Here is a 12723-nt window from a genome sequence, read left to right on the forward strand (position 1 = left end):
AAATAAGCTAGAATATTACGCATGTATTATTGCGAAATATAAACTAGTGAAACTTCTTTGAAATGGCAGGCTGCCTGGCCGGACTAAAGGGCCGGTTTATAGGGGGTGCTGGTTTACTGAGGTTACCATTGTCAAGGAAATTATGTCTCTGTTTGAACCATTTATCTAAACTCAATATATGTATAAATATACAGGTATAATTCTTTTTGTAACTTATAGACAATAATAAAATTTGAATTTTCAAAAATATTTATTGTGAAAATAAACTATGCATATTGATATAATTACAATTACAGTTGAATTGTAAAAGCATTGCGCAAACATGATCACAAAGATAGAACACCATTTTTGTACATCTACGTGTGTACAATGTCATATGTTAAATTTCCTTTGAAAGGCCGCTTATATCAACTTGCGTTTACATTGAAACTCTGATAATATTTTAGTTTTGAAACATCTGAAATGAGATTAAAATATTTTTTGTGTGAATGTGGAATATAAAATCACAGTAGATAAAACATTTAAAAAAATCTTATCAAGAATTTGTTATTTAAACAGTTTTGCAGCTTGTATCATTGACTCGATTGATCACCGAGTTCTAATCTTTAGTCATAATATTTTTTCGTCATGTTGTCACCCTATATCTGTTACCAAGAACTATTTGATCCTTTATATGATTTAGGATTCATAATAGGTTGCTACTCACCAGAATCTTAATCCTTAGTGTTAAATGTTTTAGCTATCTTATTTAAGATATAATACTTTTTCATAACTGATTTTACTTGATTTTGAATCGTTTTTACTGATATCAACACTATTATTAAACACATTAAATTTTCATTTGCTTATATAAAATCATATGTAATGCATTATTGAAACTAAAGGCTCATCATTCAGTATAATATGCGGTCATTTTAATTTTTCAAAGGTATTTTTAGTGATAAAATTATTTTAGTTCTGCTTAAATGAAAATGATTTAATAAGGTAGCAGGTCTGCCTTTTCAAACAAAATGAGTATATAGGAAGATAATTTGCATAAAAAAAACTTCAGATTATATGTTCACATTTCTCCAATAGTGTTAAAGCAAAAACCATATATCAATTTCATATTTTAAATAGTTTGTTGTAAGTTTAAGGGTTTAATTCAAATGGACATTATAAAGTAATTTATCACAGCTTTACAATCTATCTGTATGTAATTTAAAAAAGTGTTCTTGAAAAAATGAGTTTGGTTTGTAATATTAGTAAAACGTGTATCGTAAGATTCTTTGAATGTTTTACTTGACTTTAATGTAATATGAAGTACTTGTTCGAAATAATTTCTTTTTGAAATTATTGAAATTAAATGCGACTCGTAAGATTCTACAAACGTTTACAAAATGTTCCGTAATATGAAGTATTTGTTCGGATTATTTTTTTCGAAGTCATTGAAAACGATACAGTTCATGTATTTCCTTTAGGAAAGCTACATATATGCTTTCATACTAAGTCTATGGGTTGTTTTTTTAATGATAAAAGAAATTTGAAAACTTCAGAGAGATTTGAAAGGATAAAACGAGCATTTAATAATGAATGTCATTAATAAATTTGACTTGCTAAATTATTTATTACTTTGTATCATAGAGAATAAATATTCCAGTTCAAGCAACAGTTTTCCATGGATAAATTTGAAAGCTTTTATTTAAAAGTTTTAAATTGTCGGTCCTGAAAGGAAATTTTTGTATAGCATTAAAAGAACATTCAATTTCAAAACAAACATATAAAATGTATGTGTTTTCTTGTTTAATTCACTTAAGTTGCTAAGCATGAGTGTAAAATGATTTAACTGTTTTGTTAATGAGAATATTAAGCGTGATGTTTTCTAATGATTAACATTTATAGATAAAATATTTTTGTAAATACAAGCACGTTCATAATCAAAAAAGTTTTCCAAAAATTAAACTTTGACCCAATATACGTATAGGAAATTGAGGATCGTATGCATAAACATTTTAAGACTTTTCTTAAGTTTATGCTTTTTTCTAAGGAATAATTTTAACTTAATTTTCATTGCATAAAAATTCTAAGCTACATGCTTAGTAATTCTTAACTTAGAACATCGCAACTATTTAAGTAAACAAAGTCACTTCAGTTTTCACTATCATGTAAATATTGATTGATTATGGTTTTAAAAAGATTATGCTTTATTGAAATACAAACGTGATATGTGTCACAAATCAGTCTCTATTGTTACATTTTTTTACTCACTAATATTCTATAAGGAACCTCTCAAAATGTTCAAATGTAACTTGTTTTTTATACTCGTAGTGTACGTAGGACACGGTATCAGCAATAGTATTGGTCAGTTCTTTTTCTGTTGTTAAATTACTTTAATTAAACTGCCACATTGCAGACCTTGCAGGTAGTGGACACGATTTCTTCATGACAGATATAAGCAGCTAATGTTTGAGTAACCTGTTCTCCTACTAGGGGTAAGTTGTTATATTTTATAGTTTGAAGTTTAATTACGGATTAGCCTTTATACATTACTGTGGATTTTACATTAGATATTTTTAGTTACTTTTTGATATACTGGTTTGACGAGGTAGAACTGTTAAACATAGATGTTTGCTTTTGCATGTTCCTGTGTGGTCACGTGTCGAGTGTGTTCTTTATATTGGGATATAAGTGCATGGTATACTTGTATTTTTTGCCGTGTAGTACGATACAATTTGCCCATCGTTTAGACTTGTTTATTATTTGTTAAGTACTTTGATACTCTAAACCTTATGCAGTGTTCGTATTCGCTGTGAATTCGTGCTATGTGCTATTGTATGGCGTGTTGTTGTTTCTTTAGGGTTATTTTGAACTCAGTTTCACGGCATGCCAGTCCTACTCATCTCCAGTCCGTTTACTCAGGATGGCCCATTCTACGTGCCCGTAGTGGCGACTTGTGAAAAAGGAAAAATTTAATTCCTGTTGTTTATGATATGTATATATCATATTGTTCTGTTTGATAGAACAATTAAGACGGCTTTCCTAACAATATATGTATGTTTTTTTATAATCTACATTTGAATAATTAAAACTGTAGATTTGTTATTTTATCTGAGTTCTTAATTCTGTCATTGATAAAAAATGACAATAACAAACCGTGAACCATCTCAAAAATCCATAAAACGAAATACAAATCCAAAGCAGAGCAACACGGACCTACAAATAGATAGAAGAGGAATAAACATCCTCTGCTGACCGGTCACACCAGCCGTGTGCTCGTTGTCATAAGCGGAAAAAACGGAAAAGTCCGTAGACAATCTATTTTTCATCAAATCACAAGGGTATAAAATCGCCTTTTTTTAATCATAGTTTCATTTAACTTACATCTGTTCCAAGATTGGGATTTGGTTTAAAAAAAAAATTCACGCACGATCTGACAAAATGTACATGATATAAAATTATTTCATTGTGATTATTATGATTGTCGTTAGAAAACATTGCAATTGAGATTATTTCGAGATAAACATTTCTAAACTGTCTGCAAAGATGTATCCTGACAGATTAGCAGCATTAACTTTCGGATATTTTCACAATTTGAAAACAGTTTTCTTATTTCATACACTTAAGCAGCAATTATTAACAATTTGTTGCACGGTCTTATTTAAATCATACACCTTAGCAACATGCCTAATATATATTTACTTAAGACATGGAAGATTTATGCTTGGATTTTAGCATATGCTAAGTATATGCTTCAGAGTTGAAAATTTTCATGTAACATACTATGCAATATGAAAAGTCAAATTTCAATCTGCTAAGTAAAATTTCTGAATATGCTTAAGCACTTATGAATTTTTAGGCATATCACCCCAGATGTCTCATAACAAGCCTAATTCTAAACGTGCACGTTCCCTCTTCATTCGTCACGCAATGTAATGATGTGCAATTTGAACGGCAGAAATCTAGCATATTTGAGGTGAAAAAATGGACATCTTCACAGGTGAATTATTTAACATCCTTAACTGAGAAATATCAATAATGTTCATATTTACAATGTTATGTTATTCCGTTGTTTCAAAACAACTCTGTTCAAAATAAATGATCAATTTTTTGACAGTTTTCCTCTGGTATATCTTCAACAGTGGAATCGAGAAAAATAAAGTCATAACTTTTCAAATCCTACTACTCTTTTCTGATAAAGGCTATGAAACATAAAGCCTAAGAGTTTGGATTCAGGTCAATAAAATAATCTGCAACGATGTTTTTTTTTTCAATGTAGAAATTAAAAGTGACATATTATATCAGAAATAATAAATTACTGTTCTATTTGGAAATAAGATAAAAAGAAATAGAGAATCTGATTATAAATTGCTAAAATGCATAGGTCATCATTGACTAAGTTAAACAAAAAAAAAACGGCAGTCTTTTTAAACAGGAAAACACCATACCTCATATAACAGGTGCTTCGTTGAATATTTTTATTTAACTATCAACTCATAGTATTATCAATTAGAGAAGACGACACCTTAAAATATCCCAAAATTCCACAATATCAACATTTTATATAAGTAATTGCTAAATATTAAACGTTTTTCCTAAACAAACGTGCCTGTGGTAATATTGGACACCTCCATGTTATGACACATTTTTATGAATATCAGCAAAAAAAAATCAGGCATAATTTTATTAATAGTTTCTCTCCCAAAATTGTAAATGAGTAGTGCAGTGGTTAAGAGGGTTCACTACGGATCTGTAAGCCATGAATTCAAACCCCGCTGGGGATTTTAAAGATTTTACACTTCCTAAATTTTTAAAAAACATATTTTTCGTTATATATTGAAACAAAAGAAAAATCAAGACCGTTGAAAGTATCTTTATTATATAATTCTTTTATCCACATTAATATTGACAGATGTTCCATCACCATCTTAAACACACTTGAAATAAAAGATTAATTTATCTAAGACCGATAAGGAACAGAAAAAAAAATTGCTTGTTGTAAACTGTAACTCGACGTTTCTAACAAGCATTTATTGTATTACGCCATGTTTTGAGTGTTAAATAATGCCTGCTTTTGGCATTTGTCTTCAATGATGTTGAATGATCGTTGTTTTTGAAAATTGAAAATCCCGATCCCGGTTCTTACTTGAGTTGTAATGAGTAATCAAACACTGTTGATCTTCATTATGTCAACTAGAAAATGTTTGTGGTAAAAAATTGTTGTTCACTGCAGACATTAACAACCACTTTCAAAATTGAACAGATCTCTCTCTCTCTCTTTCTATCTCTCTCTCTCTCTGCATTTAGGTTTGATTTCAGTAATGTTTTTGCTCTGAACGGAATACATTCATCAAGATTTGTATTTGATAAAAAAAAAGGACGAAACTGAAAATGATTATTGTTAATTGTTTATTTCAAGCAACATGAACGTGCTTGTAACAAGTTATATTACAAACAAAATAAGGTTAATTTGACGTTCCTTTACTTGTCATTTCACCCAACCAGTGAAACGATTTATTGTTCAAATAATCCCTTTTATCTTTTAGGGTATTTGCATAAAAGAAAACAACATTGTTTCTTCAAACATAAAGTCTGCAAAACCTGAAATGTATGAAGGTAAATATTGAACACATGGATTGTGTCCTACCCAAAAGAAAATGATATTTATTTGCGAAATATCCTTGTTGTAAATAAAAGCACCTTCGCTAGTTATTCTTATGAATTGTTGGGGGAAATGGTACATTGTCAAATAATTTATTTATTTTTTTACACTTTTAACAATTTAATAATCCAACTCGAATGAAGCATCATTGAATTTGCATTGCTTGTTTGCAGATCCAAACTTTACATTTCAATCATATAAGGGATATCAGACAAAACGAATACGAACTTTCACATCATGATTTTCTGCCTTTTTTTCAACTCTAAGATCACCTAAAGGCAACAAACATTAAACTGAATGGTTCTAACATATGCATTAAATAAGTTTTCCAGATGACTTACATAATCCATAAAATGTTTGTGCTAATTTTGTTCGTATATCTAGAAGAAAAAAGGAGAAAACCAAAACAACCAGTTTGATTACTTAACGAATTAAATATTCTATTCTTCTCTTAGAATGCCTATAGAAATGAATTTTTTGTTTGAACATTGTAAAATTTTAAACCAATGAAAGTACTTTAGTTATAATGTACTTTAATCTACATTAATATGGGCAGATGTCCCACGCCACCTTAAGGTATCTAACTTTTGTTACAACTGATATTCTTTTATCTTGCTTTCTATGTTAGAACGGATTAAGATACCAAGAATTTCAGCAGACAGTATGAATAAATATTGAGACATAATATTCCCCTTTCTACATCCTCTCTCTGGTTGGACATAAGATAACATTTTGTGCAAAGCATAAAATGTATTATCGAATTAAAAATTTTTAATTTCCAGTTAACAGAATCAATTTCTTTTATCAAAATTGATTAGCATAATAAGACCTAGATTGAGGTTTTAGAGTACTAAAGTTGGTAAGAAAACCAAACTAAAGCATCGCAAAATCAATATTATCAGAATGTCATTTACATTTACAGACACATTATTATCTTACCCTAACACCCACACCCACCCAACCTCCTTAAAAACTTGGAAATTAATAAAATCAATGGATTGCTCACAGGGATTCTAGTATTCAATTTGTATAATTGTTTTTTTCTTACAGTTAAAACACCCTAGCAATAAAAATTATTATTATCAATAATTTGCACCATTGCGTTTTGATCTCATTACCTTATAATAGTAGACAATCAAGCAGAGGTATCAAAATTTGTAACGTTTTTATTGGCGCAGATTTATTGAAACTATTTAGTGTCTAGATGTGCACGAAAAAGATGTGTCTAATACTTTCTGTATTGTAAATGTTATGCCATTTTTGCTGAAACGCTTGTAAAATTTCGTGAAATAAAGAAGTATGTGACCGGTCAGCGGAGGATGCTCACTCCTCCTAGACCACTGATTCCATTTCTATCTATTTGTTGCTCTGCTTTGAATCTGTATTTCGTTTTATGGATTTTTGAGATGGTTCACAGTTTGTTATTGTCATTTTTTCATGTTGTCTTAAGTATTCGTTATATACCGGTATATGATCTGCATTTTTATGATTGAACTCTTACGAGAGAAGGCAAATCCTCAATAAAGTAGTTCTATTTTATATTCTACAATTCGGGTTAATATAAATCTTTGTCAATCAATACATCAGTTTAATAAAAATATATTAAAGGTAAAATTATAATAAAACTTTTTGTTTGTAAAATATATTTATTGAATGTAAAATACCAATTGATAAAAAAAATTGATAATAAATATACATTTTCACCGACATAAGAGAAACATGCATATCACAGACCAAAAAAAATATCTTCAAACTTTTTGCGAACGAATGAAATGATAATTCATATTAATATTTCTTTCCTGGTACAAATCTAGAACCAATGATACCGGTTGATCCTCCAATTATTCCACCATTAAATCCATTAGTGCTGGCAGCAGAAGCAGCAGCAGCGGCATCAGCTGCATCGTTAGAGGCAGCGGCAGCAGCAGCAGCGGCGGCAGATCCAGAGTTTTGTCCGACAACATTGGGGTAGTAGGCACCTGGTTGAACAAATTGACCACCAATCTGACCGGAAAACTGGGCACCTCTAATTCCTATTTGAGATCCGAAGTTAGCACCAGATGCAGAGGCAGCAGCAGCGGCGGCAGCATTTTGTCCAGCTGCAGCAGCGGAACCTCCCAGACCTGGAAATTGTTGAACAGCTGGCAATTGAACGGATTGTACCTGATGAACGAATGGTCCGTAGCTAGAGTCAATTAAATGATGTTCTGAGTGCCCTTGAAGTCCATTAAATGATTTCCTTTGTGCAGATGATGCGGCATTCTATACCACTAGCAGCAGCGGCCGCACCAGCGGCCGCTGATTTACCTCCAAACAATCCTAATTCAGTATCAAATCCATTGTTAAAATCTCTTGAAGCTGCATTGGGTGCCGCGGCGGCGGCAGCAGCGGAATTCAATCCACTGGTGGCAGAAGCAGCAGCAGCAGCAGCGTTTGCACCGTTAAACCCCAAGATGCTGCTTTCAAATCCGTTGCTGTTGATTCCAATGAAACCACCATTTATTCTACGTCCTCCATATCCTTGAGATTTAGGATAGTAGTCAGTGTTGACTGGCAGAGCGATAGAGCCAGCAACGAGGCAAAGAATGGAAACAGCAGGGATCATCTGAAAAAATGAAAAGGATATACATTGTATATTCATTAGAAATGTACATTATTTCTTTTTAAAGCGCAAAGTGTTTTTCTTAGAAAGAAAAGTTTTATTTTTCAAAGATTAACTCTTATCAAGTTGATTTTTTAACAAGCAAAAGTTTTTGGTAAACTTTAATTCAATTGATTTGATCAATAACGTACGTGACAATTGATGATTCATGTTTTCTTAACATAGGCAAGTTTTTGTTTTTTAGTGAGAATATTTCCTCGTGCAAAAGGTTTTGCTTCTTGAACCCATTATCAAATTATATTGTGTAACAATATGGTCGTGTGTTGAAAAGCGCAGTAGATGATGACGTTTCAATTCTTACAGATATTTTGTCTTGTTAGAATATCTTTTTTCAATGACAAGTGTACGTTTATAGAGATTATATCAATTTCTGGAATATATTTTGTTTAGCACATTCTTTGTCTCCAAACTTTTTTTTATTAGCGAACAAATTTTTTTTACTGAATTTGGCAGTTAACCTTAACAGGAATATGGTCTTTCTCTCTCTCTCTCTCTCTCTCTCTCTCTCTCTCTCTCTCTCTCTCTCTGTGTCATTAATATTAGATTTTAAATGTCGTATTTTATTGGTTTGTTTTAATGAACGCTCATTGACTAAGTAAGCAAGAGTGTTATTCATGTATTCCTGAAAAATATATATATTTATGAAGTGCCCGTAAAGTCAAAGTATGAACAGAATGTTACCCTTAGTCTTGTGTAAGTTTTTATAACTGGGGATTACTTAAAACACATTTAGGATAAAAGTATGGATTGAAAGCTATAGTAAAACACGCTTATTACGAAGTGACAGGGATGGGCGATTTTTCTTCGTTATAACCGTACAACGATATATTTGTCAAGCTTACAACATAAAATAAAGTCATTGGGAATTAAAATCTGTTTGTCGTAAGCGTCAATTCATTATAACCGTGTTTCATTGTTTCTAAATAATTTAACACTAAGTAAAAGACATTTTATCGTCATGCTTTTATCTTTTATCTGTTACCAAGAACCATTTTATCTTTAATATCTTTTAGGATTTCTCATATGTTGCTTATCATCAGTATACCAAACTTTAGTGTTAGATGGTTTATATATCTTATTTAGAATATGATTCTTTTCTTTAATGCTTTTATTTGTTATCGAATTGTTTTTACCGATACCAACACCATTATTAAACGAGTTATTTTTTCATAAGCTTATATTCAATCATATGTAATGCAGTATTGAAGCTAAAAGCCCATCTTCATTATTTATTATAGAATGCAGTCATTTTAATTTTATAAAGGCATTTTTAGTGATAAAGTTGTGCAAGTTGTGTTCTATTTGAAAATGATTTAATAAAGAAGCATGTCTGCCTTTACAAAAAAATAGTATATAAGAAGATGCTTCGCATAAAAACTTCAAATTATGTGTTTGTGTGTCTCAGATAGTGTTTAAGCAAAAATCATAAATCAATGGCATATTTTGGATAATTGTTGTATAAGCATAAGCAACAGCAGCAGCGATGTATCCATCGATAAACCCAAAAATGCTGCTTTCAAATCCGTTGTCGACCATATCCGTGATATTTAAGATATTAGTCTGTGTTGACTGGCATGGCGATAGCGCCAGCAACAAGGCAAAGAAAGGATCATTTGAAGGAAATAAAATGAAATTTTCGTTATGCAATTAACGTAATTTGTACATTTAATGTTCGATTTAAAAAACAATCTATGAGACTTGGTGTTTATTATAACATATTTCATATTCGGGACAAAAAAATTATCAACTTTGAACAGAATTTTTTTTTCTAATCAAAACCATGATATTGTAATTCATTTGATAGGCAAATATGGTGACTGTTACATTTCTTTTTTGCATAAACCCCCATAAAATAAAAATTGAAAAGTGTTAATTTTGAAAAAAAAAACTCTTTGAAAATTAAGTTTTATTAAATTGATTGCTTTTATGAAGAAAAAACTTTTTATTGAATTTGATGATTGATATTCTTTAAAATAATTGAAAGTTAGTAGTAGATTTAAGAAAACAAAACAATATTCATATTATCAAGATATAAAAGATTTAAAGTAAACTGAGTGCGTACTGAATACATATTGGGTACAACAGGAAACATCGTGCGTGAGCTTAGAAACATGTACACTTTTAATATAAGATTAATCTAAGATCAATTTACAACAGAATGGCTGCTTGATTAAAGCTGTAACTTAACGGATCTAATATACCGACCTTTAATTACGACATGTTTAAAGTGGGAAAAGTCTTTCTACCTTTGTCTTTTGTTTTTAATGAAGTTTTTCTGACCATTGTTTTCCAAAACATTAAAATCAAAATCTCTGATTGAAATAAAAATCCTAACTTGCGTTATCATGAGTTATTAAACAAGCTTGATCTTCAATTCGCAACTCGAAAGATTTTCGGGTTTAAAAAACATAACGTAGACATTGATACTAAAAACAATTAACCAAAAAACTGCCGTTTTATGGCAAATTTAGTGTTTACCAAAGTGTTGAGCACAAGAATATTGTAGGGTTTTTATAATTATGCAGACTGCATTCGTTGGTCAATGAATTTCAACAAAAAATATTAGAATCAAAACTTGATTTTATTCATTCTACTTATTAGTATTTACCTATAAAGTTAATGAAATTGATATGATGGTTGACTACAAAACATTGTTAAGCGTGATAGGAACGTGTATATTTGTTTCATTTGCCATTTCTTTTGATACTTAAATTATAAGTTCTTTTATGATCATGATGTAAACTGAAAATTATCCAAATTTGATTTCTCATTTAATGTTAAAAGTGATTGTAGGTGTCTTTAATCGTCAACATTTAAAGGTGAGTTGTCGAGAAACAGGAAAAAGCTTACTGATTTCGGAAACTAACTTGAATTAAAACACAGAGACAGCATTGTACGTGATTATTGCTGAGGAAACATTGCGTGGGCTTTCTGGTATCGCATTACACGTATTTATAATCATTTCCCTGTCTATTATTTATCCAACTCCGAATTGAGATTGTTCAAATGATGGTGTAACGGTGCAGAAATTAAACTTTAAAGGACACGAAAGACATTTATATTGAAAAACGTAAAAAAAAGCAAACGACACAATTTTTTCTTGGCGAAATGAAAAAAAAAGGAAAATGTGACGTGAAAACATTTTTTAGATATTACATTGTGACAATATATATGTGATTCAATTTATCGTAATCAATCTAACTTTTTTTATCATGATTTTAGAAACAAATTAGAGATATTTAATTGATGATTGAAATCCAGTACGATGAAACCCTAACAACAACGTTGATTGATTTGTTGTTTTCTCTTTTATTATAATATGTACAGAACTTTAGATGAAACGGAAACAACTTGAGTATGCCTTTGCAGGTTATGACCTCATTATGGCATACATCATCAAATATTCGAAGTGGTTGTCCAATTTTGATTCCGTGATGTCTTATATCAACACGTGTTTAAGTACCAGTATATACACTGAACCTTTCCCCTACCCTTAAACGAATAATCAACCGTTTGAATAAATTTTTCGTGCTTGCGTACTTTTTTTGGTGAAATGCATATTAATATTTGTAAAAATACTCAAATTATAAAATCAATATTTTGTTATCAATACGACATCACACCTTCTTAACTTTTGACGGTTTACAACTTTTAGTAGGAAGAAGCACTTGTCATGTAATTACTGAAATATCCACGTAAAACCGAAGAATACGGATTTCATAATTTAAAAAACCTTATAAATAACCTAAACTTACAATACACATAACATATATTTAAATCATCTGTGTTTGTTAACTAACCTATCTTATATTCATTCATTGCACTCACGGCTTTAGTATTCAAATTGGAAACAACCCGTGTACGATGGACAGGAAGTCATTTTAAACGCTGCGTGTTCAATACATGAACCGTTTCTGTTAAACTTAAATAAGTTTTCTTTTTAATATTCGTATCTCACTCATGTTTCATTGTTTTTGGAGCATACATGTACATGAAAAAAAAAAGGTATGAATAACTAAGAGTTTCCTATTAGGGAAAGATATGTTGGATTCTTAATAAGACAGAATTATAGTTGATATGGTCAAATACATGTATTTGTCCCCTTCCCATTATAATTTCAACTATCTTTCAACCTGTTTTTTTAGCTCTTAATAGAACTTTAATTTTGAGGGCAAGAAATTTATATTACCGAATATAGTCCTTTAAAGAATTTGGTCAAATGTTTTTAGTTAAATTAAAAAAAATGATTAAAAAATTTAGATAGATAGATAGATAGATGAATATAATGAATTTAACTATGAAAACTATTCATAACAATACAATTTTAATACGTATAGAGAGAGCTGTTTTTTATGAACGATATAAATGAAATTATGTGTGTTAGACAAAACGTTAGCGCAAAGAAGGAAAATATTTGACAGGT

At 30.3% G+C, this 12723-nt stretch overlaps 1 pseudogene; it reads right to left on the reverse strand.

Moving 5' to 3' along the window:
* Positions 1-7132: 7132 nt before the first annotated feature.
* On the reverse strand, positions 7133-8481 carry LOC128175145 (spidroin-1-like; annotated as a pseudogene).
* Between the last annotated feature and the right edge of the window lie 4242 nt (positions 8482-12723).

This window comes from Crassostrea angulata, chromosome 3 (assembly GCF_025612915.1).
Source record: "Crassostrea angulata isolate pt1a10 chromosome 3, ASM2561291v2, whole genome shotgun sequence".
NCBI classification, from domain to species: Eukaryota; Metazoa; Mollusca; class Bivalvia; order Ostreida; family Ostreidae; genus Magallana; species Magallana angulata.